General features: G+C 45.6%; 1 long non-coding RNA gene across 1 annotated transcript in view; it reads right to left on the minus strand.

Annotated features, from left to right (window-relative positions):
* The window catches only part of LOC134980995 (uncharacterized), a 275,127-nt gene that overhangs the window by 193,462 nt on the left and 63,742 nt on the right, over positions 1-17,923 (minus strand). The window lies entirely within an intron of this gene.

The raw sequence follows: 17,923 nt of genomic DNA on the forward strand, positions 1-17,923 counted from the left end.
ATTGTATAGTTTAATCTGTGTAAGAGAGAAGGTGACAAATTATCCTTCATGCTAGCCAGATATTACCGGAAATGAGACCAGGAATAAATACAAGTGAACTTTAAGGCATGTTATTGCTTTCTGTAATGCACCAACAACAGCAATATAGATCAGAGATAGAGTGTGTGATACTGATATGTGTGTGATACTGATATGTGTGTGATACTGATATGTGTGTGATACTGATATATTGTTTTCTTACACTGAGATTGATTCAGACTTATTGATGTACTGTAACAGGGTGTAGTATAAGTGGCCGGCAGCCGGGATCTCGGGGGACAGCATACCAACAGCTGGGCGAACGCTAATGAGCCCCTTGCGGGCTCGCTGCGCTCGCCACGCTATTTATTCTCCCTCCAGGGGGGTCGTGGACCCCCAAGAGGGAGAATATGTGTCGGCATGCTGGTGGTTGGGATCCCGGCGCCGGTATGTTGGTCGCCGGTATCCCAGCCAGCGGCATACTGAAAACCACCCCTGTAACATGGTGTTTACTTAGGATGGTATCAGAATCCCGGCGCTTGGGATGCCGGCGGTCAGAATACCAACAGCGGCATTCCGAGTCGCAGGATCTCGACACCTGGAAGGTAAGTATACTAACACTCCTTTTCTACCACCCTAATCCTCCCTTCTGGCAGCATGACCCAAACCATTCCCTCCCCCAGTGGCTTAACTCTAGCCCTCCCCGGTGGTGCCGAACCCTAACCTCACAGCATAAACCTATCTGTTTAGATGCCCAAACATTTGTCACAATTCAATTGTTGTTTGGGCGCCAGTAGCGGATCTTGGCACGGGCAAGCAGGACTTTTGCCCAGGGCGCCGCAAGATCCGCTACTGCTGTGCCCCCAGCTGCCGGCTGTGTCCCGCTGCCGCTGCCCCCCGCTGTGAAGGGAACTAGACACGTAGCGTCTAGTTTCCCTTCGTGGAGAGGACCTTTGCTGTGCGGTGCGTGATGACGTCATCGCACACCGCACAGCATTTCAGCGGCGCTACTCTACTGTACAGGGGGCGTAACTGACCACGCCCCCTGTATGAAGCCATGCCCCTATTTCCCGCCCGGGGCGCTAAAAGGGCTGGAACCGGCCCTGTTGGGTGCACATGCATATTGCACTCAAACAGACAGGGTTTAGCTATGTAATATGCTAAGCCCATCTAAAGTCCTGCTTTGGGCATCCAAGCCCCCGGTCGGATGCCTAAAGTGCAGACTGCGAGAAGAAATGTCATCCCTGTGGCTACTGGGCGTCTAAACGGAGCAACAATTACATTGTTTCATTTTGCGTCCAATAGTGGTAGCCACGGGGTAAAACAATTGACTATCTATTTATCAGTATTTGCAGAATAATTCCTAACACATCCGTTTTTGGGGTATCCGGAAATATTAAGTATCCCCCATTTTCAATTGCAAAAGTAGCCCCATAGGTTTCTATGGGGGCTGCTTTATTGAAGACTTTATCAAGCTCTGGAATGTGAAGCTGGCATTAGGCATTGTAGCCTATGGGCTGCTTTCCATAGGATCCCTTCCTAGCAGTCTGCATCTGCGTGGCCAGGAGAATGCACGTGCACAGTAACACACTGTGGTATTGAAGAAGTAGTGAAATGATCCTGTCCCCCTGTGTAGTTTAATACATTCAGATGAACCTTCATTTCTTATTGCTGTAATAAGCTGCTATAACAAATTATAATTACCAGGTTTAGAAGCTGGTAATAAATATGCCACTTACTCAGAAGCAGGCAATGACACCGAGGGGAGGGGGTGGGGGCAGGAAACCTTTACCTGGGCCCGGGCCTGTTGGAAGGGCCTAATGGGATTCCACTGTCCCCCTTCCCATTTCGCCATTGCAGAAAGCCACACTTCAAGCAGGGAGAGGGAGGAATGCTGCAGCAGCAGCCTCTCTCCCCAACCCAGCATATGCCGCTGTGCTCTGGGGAGAGAGTCAGCAGCAGCAGTCAGTTCACTCTCTCCCAGCGTGGGGAAGCGATTGCACCCACACCCATCGGATCTGCACTGGTGCCCCCATGTGTGAACCACGTGTAAGATATAATATTTTCCCCCCTCATTGGCCATGCCCCCTCTCTGTAGCGGGTTCTGGCAGAGCTTTTGGCGCTCTAGAAGCAGGGGCATATTAAGAGAGGAGAGGGCCCATGTACAGTCTCCATCTGGTGACTTATGTAGTGCTGCTTTCACCGATGTGGGACTCCAGAGGATAAATATTCAAGAAATGGCTGCAAGGTCTGAACCCAGGGGCCCATGTGCACAGCACACCTTGCACACATTATATGCCACTGCTCTAAAGGTGGGGTGTAATTCACCCTATCACACAGGGCCGTAACATGGAGTGTGCGAGTGTTGGCATCACATAGAGCGCACTGCCCAGGGGGCGGCACCATTGCTTTACCAAGGTCCCAGCATCTAAATAGTAGTGATGAGCGGATTCGGTTTTACTCGGTTTTACTCGGTTCTCAAAACGGCATCTTATTGGCTATCCAAAACACGTGACATCCATGAGCCAAAAAGATGCCGTTTTGAGAACCGAGTAAAACCGAATCCGCTCATCACTACTAAATAGTAGGATGCCTGGGACAGCAGCGTACAGCATATATTGCTACAGCTGTGCTGCCTGGAGCGCTCAAGACATGTGCACTGCAGCTTGTACAGCCCCCCCGGAGCATCCTGGGAATGCTCCAGCCAGTGCTGTTCTTCCTGGTGTCTGACGGCCCCGCCCCCTCAGCATGACATCATGTGATCAGAGGGCGTGGCCGGCACAAGGCCTGTAGAGCCCCCTTAGTGCTGCTATCACTTCTAATGCCATATAAGATTGGATATTTTTCTAGGATTAGTACTTAAACGTAATAGTGTTATGATCTCGCAACCCACAGGCCCCTGAAAGTGCCCCCAGATATTCTACTGACCTGTTGGCACCTGTGCAGAATAAAAGTGCCTCACAATAATAAATATAGTTTTATACGTTGCAGTATACATAGTTGGGAGGCACACAAGAGGACGCGCACTAACCTTCAAAATACAGCTGTCTGGCCTTCTGTTCCGATGCAGCTAAGACTTTAAGCTAATGCATATGAATTAAGAGGATATTACAATCGGACCCTTGATATGATGTACTGTGAATGTCCTTTGTGGGATTCTGATTCACATCTGCCAGGTTACTGGTGACCTCTTGTTGTGGGGGGTAGAGGACTCGCATGCCCCATGTGCGTTAAGTAATCCCGTTATTGTGAAGGCAAAGTGACTATTGCTGATGCTGAACACTGACAACTGTAGAAAAGGATGAGGTTACATAGCGGGAGTACAAGTGACAATGGAGGTCATTCCGAGTTGATCGCTCGCAAGCTGATTTTAGCAGATTTACTCACGCTAAGCCGCCGCCTACTGGGAGTGAATCTTAGCTTCTTAAAATTGCGAACGACGTATTCGCAATATTGCGATTACACACTTCTTAGCAGTTTCAGAGTAGCTCCAGACTTACTCGGCATCTGCGGTCAGTTCAGTGCTTGTCGTTCCTGGTTTGACGTCACAAACAGACCCAGCGTTCACCCAGACACTCCCCCGTTTCTCCGGCCACTCCTGCGTTTTTACCGGAAACGGTAGCGTTTTCCCGCACACGCCCATAAAACGGCAAGTTTCCGCCCAGTAACACCCATTTCCTGTCAATCACATTACGATCACCAGAACGATGAAAAAGCCGTGAGTAAAAATCCTAACAGCATAGCAAATTTACTTGGCGCAGTCGCACTGCGGACATTGCGCATGCGCACTAAGCGGAAATTCGCTGCGATGCGAAGAAATTTACCGAGCGAACGACTCGGAATGACCCCCAATATTCTGAAATAATTAAACATATACTGTACTTGGGTTTGTCTGAGCACATTTAGGACAGGAGCATCTTACATTGAGCACAGATTTGTTTTCCCTTTTAGAGAGGACTCTAAAGTATTGAAAATCAAGTACAAGGTTGTCATTGCCAAACAAGAAAAAAGTAACTGCCCATCTCTACGGAGAGAAATACCAAGGAGTCTATGTTGTAATTTACATAGAGCCATAGTGTTCAGGTTCTGGAGCAGAGCAGCACCATGGTGGTCATTCAGAGTTGTTCCCTCGCTAGCAGTTTTTAGCAGCCGTGCAAACGCTATGCCGCCGCCCACTGGGAGTGTATTTTAGCTTAGCAGAAGTGCGAACGAAAGGATCGCAGAGCGGCAGCAAAGTTTTTTGTGCAGTTTCTGAGTAGCTCTAAACCTACTCAGCGCTTGCGATCACTTCAGACTGTTCAGTTCCTGATTTGACGTCACAAACACGCCCTGCGTTCGCCCAGCCACGCCTGCGTTTTTCCTGGCACGCCTGCGTTTTTCTGAACACTCACTGAAAACGGTTAGTTGACACCCAGAAACGCCCAGTTCCTGTCAATCACTCTGCGGCCAGCAGTGCGACTGAAAAGCTTCGCTAGACCCTGTGTGCAACGACATCGTTCGTTGTAATAGTACGTCACACATGCGCATTGCGCCGCATGCGCAGAAGTGCCATTTTTTCCCCTCATCACTGCACAGCGAACGAATGCAGCTAGCGATCAACTCGGAATGACCACCCATACGTATTATTTGGATAGTACATACTTTTACAATCATACTTATGATTGAAAGACCCTAAGAACATGCATTGCATATATATGCATGCACACTATTCCAAGAACTGCGTGGACTGCAGAGAGCCTGCCTGGAGCTGCTAAAGGGCACTCCGGCCAGCAGTGCAGCAGAGATCCTGACAGCGGGGTGCCAACTCTAGGCACCCTGCTGCTAGCCAATTGCATGGACCATGGGGCAAGCAATGGTGTAGCCTTCGGGGAGGGACCTCTCATGTTTGAAACCTACTGGAACATGATTCAAGGGCAAAAAGGACAAACCATCAATGCCAATCAAATTGCAGAGTGGTTATGTTGTTCTGTTGTCATGATGACTGAACCAAATAACGGTGCCACAAGTTTCACACCAGATCATGGAAAAGTCTACAGGCAATACTTGCACCACTACTACAAAATGATATGTGGTGTGTTCCTGTGTGTAATTGTGATATGCATATATCAATATTACAACACACAGTCATGGGAGAACATGAAGGCACAGAAACTACAATATAGTGTATGTGTCCAAATCACATTGCAACCCGTGGGCCGCAGTGTCCCGTGGTGGTGGTGGGCAATTGGGCGGCTCCTGTTGCACGCTACTCTGCGGTGAATAGACACCTATTTAAGAGAGACAGAGGGACTGGGGCCATGCCTGCAGTTCCTAGAGCACTGTGCGTGCCCCCACAGTGACAGAAATGTAGGCATGGCCCACAAACGTGGCATTGCCATGAAGCTTTGCCCCCTTTTGGAGAGACCATCCCCCCTTTTCTAGAGAAGTCCCAACTCTGGCTTAAAAGATGTTGGGAGGTATGGTTTTAGGTTTACAAACTTTTAGATGATAGGGACCCCATTTAACAATAAGACACAACTACACCAACGTACATCACTTCGCTTATCTCAAAATATCTCCCAACCAGACCTCTTCGCTCTTCACAAGATCTGCGTCTCTCATCCACACTCATTAATCGCTCCCACTCACGATTGCAGGACTTTCATCGGGCTGCACCCACTCTGTGGAATGCCCTACCACGCACAATAAGACTCTCCTCTAGTCTCCAAACCTTGACGCATTCCCTGAAAACTCACCTCTTCAGGCAAGCGTACCAAATTCCAGAACAGCCCACATAACTTTCATAAACTTTCCTATCAAATTGCATCCACTCTGCACAGACCACACATATCCTCACATGTCTTCTCATTGGCCCTCATTCCGAGTCGTTCGCTCGGTAATTTTCATCGCATCGCAGTGAAATTCCGCTTAGTACGCATGCGCAATATTCGCACTGCGACTGCGCCAAGTAATTTTACAATGAAGATAGTATTTTTACTCACGGCTTTTTATTCGCTCCGGCGATCGTAGTGTGATTGACAGGAAATGGGTGTTACTGGGCGGAAACACAGCGTTTTAGGGGCGTGTGGATAAAAACGCTACCGTTTCCGGAAAAAACGCAGGAGTGGCCGGAGGAACGGGGGAGTGTCTGGACGAACGCTGGGTGTGTTTGTGACGTCAAACCAGGAATGACAAGCACTGAACTGATCGCAGATGCCGAGTAAGTCTGAAGCTACTCTGAAACTGCTAAGTAGTTTGTAATCGCAATATTGCGAATACATCGGTCGCAATTTTAAGAAGCCAAGATTCACTCCCAGTAGGCGTAGGCTTAGCGTGAGCAACTCTGCTAAATTCGCCTTGCGAGCGATCAACTCGGAATGAGGGCCATTCTTCACTTTCCCTTCCTCTCAAACCCGGTTCATCATTGCTGTATGACCATATCATACAGCCCACCAAGAACCTTTGCAATCTGGCGGACAACTATGCAATAGATAGCACCTTTCCTTGTGTATACATGCCTATTTCCCTATAGATTGTAAGCTTGCGAGCAGGGCCTTCCCACCTCTATGACTGTTTGTTATCACCCAGTTTGTTATATCATTGTTATTTCCAATTGTAAAGCGCAACGGAATTTGCTGTGCTATATAAGAAACTTATTAAATAATAATAACTCCTTTAGCATTCTATATAAAGGTTTATGTCATGCTTTCAGTATGTAAGTTTAGCTCACTGCTGCTTTCCTGTGCCTTACTTATGCCAGATGGCGAGAATGATACGGCCCCCATTGCAGGCTTCTTTATAGCTTCCAGTCTTTGCCGGGTTCCCGCTGGGTGAAAGTGTAATGTACATGCGCAGACGAGACGTCATACATGAGCATGACACAGCAGCCCGACGCTGGCAGTGGTAGGCTGCCAGCAACAGAGGAAAATGCAACAGAATAGGAGGCATCACTTGACCTCACCGGAGAGGTAAGTAATGGTAAATACCAATGGGACATTTTTTCCGATCATCGCAATACTAAATGAAATATGTTTCTGGAAATAATGATCATTAATAATTGGGGCCCATAGACTTACGAATATTAGAAACTATATTACAGGACTTCCGGTGGGCGGTGCATCATGATGGCCGCATTTTAGAGGGGCTCCGGCTCTCCGTGGTAAAATCCGTCCCCATCAACTAGCTAGACCCCTGTAGAACTGGACTCAGAGTGTCAGCTACACAGAGGGGATCTTGCCCTACTTGAAAAGCTGCCTAGTGGGGTGTTTGGGGCTTTAATCGCACCGGAATCCTGCCTGCAAAAAGTCAGGCCTCCCTGGGCCCTGGTGGCGTGGTCTCGCGTCATTGCCCGAAGTTAAATTCCACCCGAGTCACCCACCGAGCCCCTTACCTTCATACGCCCCGCCGGCATCAGTGGCAAGACCTGTGGAGCGGAACATTGTCGGCGCCTTGTGACGGGTGGTCCGCGGTCCGGCTCTCTTCTCCGGCGGTAAATTGGATGGAGCCGCAGAGAGCCCTTGTCGGAAGTGAGGCGCGAGAGGTTCACTGCGCTGTACATGCCACATAAGTTCGGGGACTGCTGGGCTTCCTCCACGGGAGGGTTGACGGCACGGCGCACTTGAGCGGCTTCCTCCGGGCGGCCCCGCGGGAGTGGTGTGCGGCGGTGGATCCTGGATTGGAGGGAGAGACGGGGTGACGGAGAGTGGCCTTGGAAGATCTCCTCACAAGAGAATAACCCCGCAGGCGGCTACTGTTGGGATCCTTGGGCTGAGCGGGAGCTGAAGTGGAGAAGAAGAGTCGTTTGCCTTCACCTCGTTCCAGCTCTGAATCATCCTCCCTGTGTCCTCTTGCTGTAACACAGAGCTGAAGCCGTACCGCTGAACACAAGAGGGACCCTGGTCTCCTGGCTGCATTCTTCCCCCTGAAGGGTACTAATAGTGTTTGTACATCCCCATTTTTTCTTTCTTAACTAACACCCCTTCTTTAACCTTCCCATTTCTTTGAACCTCCCCCCCTATTGTGTACTCCATATCCCACCCTGTACCCCCTTACCAAACATTCCATTTACCCTCCCTGCCTTTCCCACTCTCTCGGGTTTCTAGACTTGAACTTCTGCCTCCTTGGCTCAGGCCTGTGCCCGGACACATTTTGACTGGTGAGCTAATAAACTGCTTTGGATGCCCTGGGTAGGACAGCTGGGTCTTCCTCCTCTGTAAGGAGGTAACTGTGCCCATAGCTAGCCCTTGATCACATAATCATTCAAGAACTTTACTGTAGAATTTGCTTGAGCTACATATAGCTTCACCAACAGGAATCTGTATAGGCTGCCTGAATCTGGATGTCTTTATGTTAGGCTTCGCTCACACATGTTGTAATAGGGTCTTGAGTCCTAAAGTACAACAACTCATTTACTGGTACAAGCTGACACTGAAGATAAATGTTTTACATGCATCAAGTATATTTGCTTAGGTGATTGTACAAGTAGTGCTTATAACTTGTGCAACAGCGCCACCTAGGGGCTTATGCTTTTATAGTCTAGCTGACATTCTGAATTCTTAACCATTGTTGTTTCTGCCTCTCTGGCAGCTTTGTACCCACACACCATACTCGGTTAAATAATTGACTGCGTTTGTTAAACTCATTAGAGGTTTAGACCTCAATATTGTGACCTTTTTGTTTCCTAATCTGTCAAAGTGTGGGATATTTTTCACTTAATGTACCAGTTTTCTTTGCTTTTTTAATTTTTTTTTTTTTTTGATTATTTTATTTGTTTATTTTTTTTTTATTTTTTTTGAGGAGAATATTGAAGATTCTCTGACGTGGGCACAGTCTCATATAATGTTTATGCCACGGTACTCAGTATCATAGACACAACACGACAGCTGATATTTCATTGTTGTTCAACTTACCGGCTAGAAAGTACAAGGAAGTGGAAATAACTTGGTGCCTGTTTACTTACGCATCTTGCACTCTTGCCGTACAGAGCGCGATCTCAACCTACATACAATTTTTTTTTTTTTTTTTTTATTCTCTCTCTCTTTTTCCCTCTCCCTGGAAACTATTTGTAACGGTGCTGAGTGTTCCTTGATATAATAGTGAATACCTACGTATACTGCTGAATACACAATTACCGACGCCGTTGCAGGTTAATTTTGACGACTGTTCTGAGTACTTTGTAGCATTAATGTACTAAATGTCGGTTTAATCTATCTTTTTGAGTAGCCTTTTCCAAACCTGCAAACCCTTGCTGCAATAAAAGGCATTTACTGATCTAGAATAAAAGGTAGAGGAAAAAAAAAAAAAAAAAAGGGGGAAAAATGGATAAATATTACAACAGAACCAGTTCCCAAAAGTCTCAAAGCTCAAGCACGAGAGCGGGAAAATCTAAAAATAACCAGGGACGGTCTACTGCGCCCTCTTCCCCGGTACGCAATTCAGAAGAAGAGGATTCCTTAAGTGCCCCTTCCTCTCCCATCACTGTCTCAAAAATTCCATCGGCCGCTGAGACGGCTCAGGAAATTTCTAAAATCATTATGCCGTTAATTGACAAAAAGCTAGAAACCTTACAAACTGCATTTGATGCAGCTTTAACTAAAATAGACACCAATACTACCCGAATCGCTTCTCTAGAACAAAGGACCAGTGATTCCGAAGATCGTACTAATGCCTTACAGCAGTTAGTCGATACCCAAACTACCTCTATTCAAAACCTCCAGGCCAAGGTAGATGACATGGAAAATCGTCATAGACGAAACAATCTCCGTTTCATTGGTATTCCCGAAACGGTAAAGGGTCCTAAACTCCTTGAATTCCTTACAACTGCCCTCCCGAGGGAATTACGAGCCCAGGATCCCCCCTTCCTAGCACATATTGAACGGGCACACAGATTAGGTCCAGAGAGGGCTGATTCTGCAACTAGACCACGGCCTGTTATAGCTAAGTATTTGGACTATCGTATGAAGGAGGCAATTTTGGGAGCTTATCGCAAGATCCCACGCTTGGAGGTGGAGGGGTCGAAGATTTTAATCTTCCAGGATTTTTCGGCCTCGGTCTCCCAAAAAAGAAGGGAATTTGTGGAGGTGTGCAAATTACTCCATGACAATGGTACACGATTCCAGCTACTGTATCCGGCTAAATTAAGGGTACAGGAGAATGGTCGCGATATTTTTTTCTCTGATCCAGTACTTGCAAAAACCCATTTTAACAGGGCGCTTAACGCAGGGGGACCCCTTAATCTCTAAATATATATTCTTATATATACCGATACACATTGAAATGTAATGTCATTGGATGTTATAAGGCTACTCAATATGACTGTCTTTTTTCTTCTTTCTCTTTCTCTTGTGGTATTTTTTGCTTATTTGTTCCTTAATTTTTATTTTTATTTTATATATTTTTTTTTTCATGTTTCTTTGGTATTTGTTCATGGGTGTCACCACTCTAAGTGTGTTGACCACCCTTATAATGTTTGGTTATAGAAAAGGTAGAAAAAGTGATTTGAAGCATTGTTGGTATGTGATGTCGCTGTTGCTGGTGCCTGTGTCCTCTCCCCGCCCCCCTGGATGCTGGATCCCTCCCGATGGCTGGGACGGGGGGGTTCCTCCAAATTGCACATACATCTTGACGGGTTGGTTCCCCAAACTGGGGGTTGGATGATGCATCCTAATTCTCAGCCTACTCCCCCTTCTGCTTCCGCAGCCCCTCTGAAATTGATATCCTGGAACGTGGGGGGCCTCAATTCCCCCATCAAGAGAAAAAGGGTAGTAAACCATCTGCGTAAATTTCGTCCAGACGTCATGTTTTTACAAGAGACGCATTGGGAGGCGGGAGGTGACTCCACACTACGGGCTCCATGGTTAGGGGAGTGTGTCTCCTCCAAATTTCATAAAAAAACTAGGGGAGTGTCCATTCTGTTTCAAAAAAATGTCCAATACTCTATCACTAACTCCATGCTTGACTCAGAGGGAAGATTTATAATTTTAGATGCAACTATATGGGGAACGAACTACACCCTGGTTAATATATATGCACCTAATGTCTCAACCGCTGAATTTTTACAAACTTTAGCACAAACCTTGGCACAACGGCAAAACGGTCTTCTAATTGTTGCTGGGGATTTTAATTCAGTCGATAACCCCATGATTGATAAACAGCCTGCTCCACAAAATCCTTTATTGTCTTCTTGCAAACAAAGACACTTCTTAAGAACAACACTACAACTTAGTGACATTTGGAGACTTTTTAACCCAACTGACCATTCTTTCACTTTTTTTTCAGCAGTACATGGCTCCTGGTCTAGAATAGATTCTTTTCTAATAAGTGATTCGTTGGTCTCAAAAGTTTTAAAAACAGACATTCATACTATTCTGGTCTCTGACCATGCCCCAATTACACTTCATCTCACGAGAGCCACATCGGCTGGAAATGTCAAACAATGGAGATTCCCGACTTATCTATATAATTCAGAGGAATTTCGTTTGTTTCTTATGAACAGCTGGATGACTTTTACTGACGATAATATAGACTACTGGGAGCGACCGTCTATATTTTGGGGAGCCTCTAAGGCTACCATGAGAGGTTGCATAATAGAGTATGTTTCCAAACAGAAAAAAAAAGCCGCAGCACAGTATCAGACTCTTCATGCCGCATTAACGGCTGCTTTAAACACTTATATAAATCTCCCCTCCCCAGATACCCAGTTTGCATATACACAAGCACGTCAATTACTGGACGATTTCTTACTATCTCAAGCGCAGCGCGATCTGACCTTTTCAAAATCTAAATACTTTCGATGGGGCAACAAAACTGGCCGTTTACTAGCCACTATGTCTAAATTACAAGCCCCAAAGAGATTAATTACTGCCATTAAAGACCCAAATTCGACATCGATTGACACGGTAACATCACGTATCCTGGAACACTTTGAAACATATTTTTCCAATCTTTACGATACCCGCCCATTTGATCAGGTATTGCATGATCGTATAATATCAGAGGCACATCTTCCCAAATTATCAAGCTCTCAAAATGAAATCTTTAAACAAGATATAACACTTGAGGAAATAACAAATGCTATATCCAATCTGAAATTACACAAATCACCAGGCCCGGATGGGCTGTCCAACGAATATTATAAAATATTACAGGGACACATAGCCCCTTCTTTAGAAGAATTGTTCAACGACATTCTACACAATAATACCATTCTTCCGCATTTTAACAACGCGCATACAGTCCTGATTCCCAAGCCACAACGAGACCCCCAGCTAATTGAGTCATATAGACCAATCGCGTTACTCAATACGGACATTAAACTACTGACAAAAATTATGGCTGACCGACTTCAGTCGCTGCTTCCTCAGCTCCTTACAGACCACCAGTTGGGGTTTGTCCGTAACAAACACCTGGTGAAAGGAATTCGAACAACAGTAGCGGCAGTGGTGAAATCCTATGGAGAATCTAGCACCCAAAATATTCTCTTAAACTTGGATACAACTAAGGCGTTTGATACTGTCCTGTGGCCGCACTTACTACGAGTTCTTCAGGTGCGACAATTCGATTCCGTTTTTGTTAATTTTATAAAATATATCTACACTAGCCCCTCCACCTCCTTGCTGATAAATGGGTGTTGCAGCAACCCAATTGTTATGATGAGAGGCACCAGACAGGGTTGCCCCCTATCCCCTATTTTATTTAACCTAGCCATAGATCCACTGCTCCGAATCTTACAAGAGGGAAACTACTTTCGGGGAATCAAGATTGGTCATGAGGAAATAAAGATAACCGCTTTCGCGGATGATATCTTGTTGTTTGTACACGATCCCTCTGAGTCTCTGGAAAGAATATTTTCTCTTCTGGCTGAATTTGCACTGGTGTCTGGCTTCGAAGTTAATACGTCCAAATCTGTGGCGCTTCGTCTTGGAAACCCCTCCTCTCGTGTATCATTTAAGTCCAACATTCCTATAACATGGGCTCGCCAACACTTCACCTACCTTGGGGTTAAGATCTCTTACAATCCTTTTCTCCTTTATGACCTTAATTTTTCTTCAGTGATACGCTCCATAGCAACAGAATTGGATGGCTGGAAGAATTTGTTATTGTCATACCTGGGCAGGGCCAACCTTATCAAGATGATTTCATTTCCAAGATTAATGTTTCTGATACAGGCGCTTCCTTATGTAATTTCCAATAAAGACGCACAATCAATTAATCATAGCTTTAGACAATTTATTTGGAAAGGCAGACATCCGAGAATAGGATTGAATAAATTGCAACAAACAAAAAATAATGGGGGAATTAACTTTCCTGAGGTTCAATTGTACTCTTACGCAGCACATACGAGATACATTAAAGATTGGTTGCACGGTCGGGACCTCTATGCGAACACATCTTTAGAAAGAGAGTTTCTGGGGGATATCAATCTTACCAGCTTCCTTCATATGCATGATCAAGAAATCTCAATGGAATTACGCGATAATCCACTGCTATGGCACACTAGGAAAACATGGCATGTATTGAGACATAAGTTTAGAATAAATGCATATAAATCTCTGTTCCTCACTTTTAGTGACAATCCCGAATTTCAGAATGGTCAGGCTTCTTATCCCTTTTCCATCTGGGGAACCTATGGGGTGAACACCGTGAGGGGACTGGTGAATGGGGCGACGGGGAGGCCCTCCACGTTCCAGGAGGCAAGGGGAAAATATCCATGGCTGGCGAGTCACCCTATTGCATTCCTTCAGGCTCAGCATTATATTAGTTTTATTATAAGACCTTTTTCACCATTGGATTGGAATAACCCACTAGATACACTACTACAAAATCAATGCTTGACAAAAAAAGCTATTTCCTTAACATATAACTGCATACGTCAGGTGTTTATACCAGATAAGTCTGAAAAGAACCTCATCCCGTGGCTCTCCCAAATTTCTAATGTGTCTTCGAACGATATATTACGCTCACATACTAAGGCATGTGCCTTATTACCTTACTCCTCATATATAGCTATGTTCTTAAATATTTTACATAGAGCCTATTTGTCTCCAAACAGAAGATTTTTAATAGGGGAATCGCCAAATTCCAATTGTTATAAATGTGGAGCTAACTCAGCAGACTTATTTCACTGTCTTTGGGATTGCCCCATAATCCGAAGTTTTTGGATTCAGGTTAGAAAATATTCGACTGAAAATTTGGTTAATTATATCCCTCTGACACCAGAATGGGCTTTGTTTGGTATACTCCCCCCTAATGCTCGCACATCATATGGCGGCAAACGTCTTCTGTTAGCTATAGGAGCGGTGGGCTGCAAGACCATTTTGCAAACCTGGCTACAACCATCTCAGCCACTATTGTCACTTTTTAAAGCTAAATTACATTATCTATTTAGAATGCAGTGGATTGAGGTGACTCTGGATAGGGAGACTAAGGTGGAGAGGTTTTTCCTCACATGGGAGACGTACATAGCCACTTTATCATTGCCAATACGAACACAAATTCACAATAGTCTAAAAGACACGACTTGGTACATGTTACAAATGGCAGCAAATGACCCTCCAATTCCTTTATAATAGTATACTTTAATGAACAACAGAGGCGGGGGAGGTGTCTTCATTGAGGCCTGTTCCAGCTGGGGAAGGCGGGGGGGGAGATGGCGGGACACTGGTGACGCGGCAAACATTGAATACGACTGTGATATCTCTGGTTTTGGTACAATTATAGTGCGTGCATATGTATACACATATCTAATAATCCACTGCTGTGACATTGTATCATCCAACAGTGCGATGAGATTTCTTATTACCTGTTTATATATGATGACCTTTTGTAACCTGGAAATTCTCATTACGATTTGTCACAGTGATTGAATAACAGTTTATAGATGCTTCAATAAAAAAATTTTGAAGAAACTATATTACAAAGTCAATAGAATATTTTTTTTGTTACAAACATTTGCATAATTGTGAGGAGATTCACTTCTTTATACTTACATTTTGAAAGTGAAACAATATTCTATTCTAAACTATGTAACTGTTCACGAAAAATGTAACATTTTAAAGTTGGTTCTGATGTTTTTTGGAAGTTGCTAATGAATCAAACGTACATGTTACGCTTGAGTTTTATATAATACACTGTATTAAATACAGAGTCTGTTTACTGGGGATCAGGAATATCACATGAACATAGCTACTTAGAAAAGAGGAACCAAAGTCAGAGAAAGAAATGTATAAATAAATACATTTTTTGGCGCATGTAAAACTCATGACCGGACCGTGAGATATGTTTTAGCAAATATTTGTGTCTTTTATTTGAAAAATAGATATTTGAAAGGTCATCTCACCGGTGTTATGGGACTCTCATGGGCAGTGAACACGTTTGCGGGGGTTATTCAGACCTGGAAACGGCCGCATATTCGCACAAAGTGGCCACATCCAGGTGGTCTGCGCATGAGCACCGGCCGTTGTGCAAGTGACAGCGGCGGCTACCTGGGGGTCGGCGCCATGGCGTTAGGAGGTGGAGTGTTCCTAACAGGGTTGGGCCGAGACAATTTTCGGGGCAGTGTCAGGTCACACGCAGCCGCTCTGAAATAAAAATGGCAACGGACCGCATAGTCAGGGGTGTTTTAAGAGCGGAGGGGACCCGCGTGCAGCCTTTGTCGCAGGCCCCCTCTTCTCAGGCAGCAGCAGAGTCTGGCATAATGCGGCGGCCATTTCCGAATCATCTGTGTCCGCACAGCAGGGCCTCCGTCGCTGGACTCCGAGGGGTAAGTATATTCTATGGGTGCAGTGTGTGCTGGACCCAGGGCCCGTGTGTACCACACACTTAACCCATTATAGAAACGCCTACGCGCCTAGTGCTGCCAGGGGTCAGCCTTAAGGTGCATACACACTTAGCGATATAGTAAACGATATAGATCATTTTCCCACTCCTGAGCGATATCATTTACCATATCGCCCAGTTTGTATGCAGCTGGCGATTGCCGGTGCGTGGCCCGCGGGTCGTTAACGACCCCCCAGTGTTGGCCGTACATGCAGCTCAATTTGGACTCATCGTCCAAAGCCGCATGTACAGTTGCGATATTGCACAGTGTATATGCCCGCTGCATTGCCCTGTGCTGGGCGGCCCCCAGGATGTGAGGAGATGAACGGAGATCTGGCTGAATATGCAGCCATCTGTGTTCATCTCTGAAAAAGGTCCTGTGTTCCCAAATGCAGATCCATAGCCACAGTGGCCACACAGAGGTATATCAGAAGAAGATGCTGCTCCTACATGGATAGTGGATTTGCACTGTCCGTAGGCATTAAGGGGGACATGTACTAAGCAGTGATAAGAGTGGAGAAGTGAGCCAGTGGAGAAGTTGCCCATGGCAACCAATCAGCACTGAGGTAACATCTATAATTTGCATACTATAAAATTATACAGAGCTGCTGATTGGTTGATGGGGCAACTTATCCATTGGCTCACTTCTCCGCTCTTATCACTGCTCAATAAATGTCCCCCTAAGAGTGGGCGTCTCAGGGCTTTTGCAGTTTGGCACACGCTTGTACACAAGGGGAGGGCAGGAACTTTTGCCTATTAGCACCGCTACGACTCCTCAAAACGTCACAGCCGGATGTGTATTAGCTACCGTAACCGAGTGAATCTCTTTTTCATTTGACACAAGATGGGAAAGATTTTTGGAACATATTTTTTTGTGTACGGTTTCAGTCATTGTCTGGCAATCCAGAAACAAGAGTACCCCCACATGTGTGGACCAGTATGGTGGAGAAGGGGCACAATCTGCCCTCCCCCATCTATGGAAAACACCATTTGTTCATACAGATGGGTGCTGCTAAGGAACCCCACCATATAAAATGTGGGTGCCCCTTAAGGTATGGAATCCATGTTAGTTTATATCTTGGATATCTCCCTTATTCTGTACCTGAATGGTTACGGTCTGGGGACCACACTGTTCAAATGTCACTTATTTTGAAAGATAAGACTCAAACAAGTCCCTTCCCCTCCGCCCTTTTTTTCATTTTTTATAAGTCACTTTATGATGCTCGGGCTCAACTGCACACTGGGCCTAATTCAGAGATGTAAGAAAACCCGACAGTTTATGTACATCTCCGATGGTGAGATCGGTGTATGTGCAGAGGCTATGTGCAGATATTGTTCTGCGAGATCGCTCACAGCGCCAGTGAAGCCACGGTATGAATGACGTACTGTGGCTGTTTTGGGGCATGGACAGTGCGGTGACGGGCAGCATGGAAAACGGGTGCGTGTTGTCCCAGTTCTTGAGGTGTGCCAATGCAGATTTACTGATCTGGGCAGCAGGGATGAGGAGGCTTACTATAATGGCCGATGTTGCAACCGATGATCACAATGGTAATCCAATGCTACAAGGACCTGGTTTGCCGGAAGTGAGTTCCATTTGCCTTCAGATGCATCCTGCTGAGTGTTCTACCTGCATCTCTGAATCAGCCTCACTGCCCTTACTGAGCTGACTTAATGGCCATCTAACATATGGAAAGCAGCAAAGGGCTTAAAGTTCAGTCAGGACAAAGGACCTTATTCAGTATGGATCGCATGAGTGATGTGATTGCATACTGACAATTTGCCACCCAGAGCACATGCGCAGGAGCCAGACTGCGCATGCAGGGAGACAGTGGCGTAAGTTAGTCATAGTTGCCCGGAGGCAAGTTCATACCGGTTCCCCCCCCCCCACCTTATATCTAGAAAAATATATGTATGTATGTGTGCATGTGTGTGTGTATGTGTGTGTGTGTATGGAGTGTTCTGAATTTTTTTTAATATACTGTATATATACATTTCTTTGTCTTTTATTTTAAATCACACATTTCTTAGCAGTCACAGCCAGGATTAGAACCTACTGACAGCAGAAACTTTACTGATGGAGTTATTTGCTCCACTACAGGAAGCATGAGAA

Source organism: Pseudophryne corroboree, chromosome 12 (genome assembly GCF_028390025.1).
Source record: "Pseudophryne corroboree isolate aPseCor3 chromosome 12, aPseCor3.hap2, whole genome shotgun sequence".
Classification (NCBI taxonomy): domain Eukaryota; kingdom Metazoa; phylum Chordata; class Amphibia; order Anura; family Myobatrachidae; genus Pseudophryne; species Pseudophryne corroboree.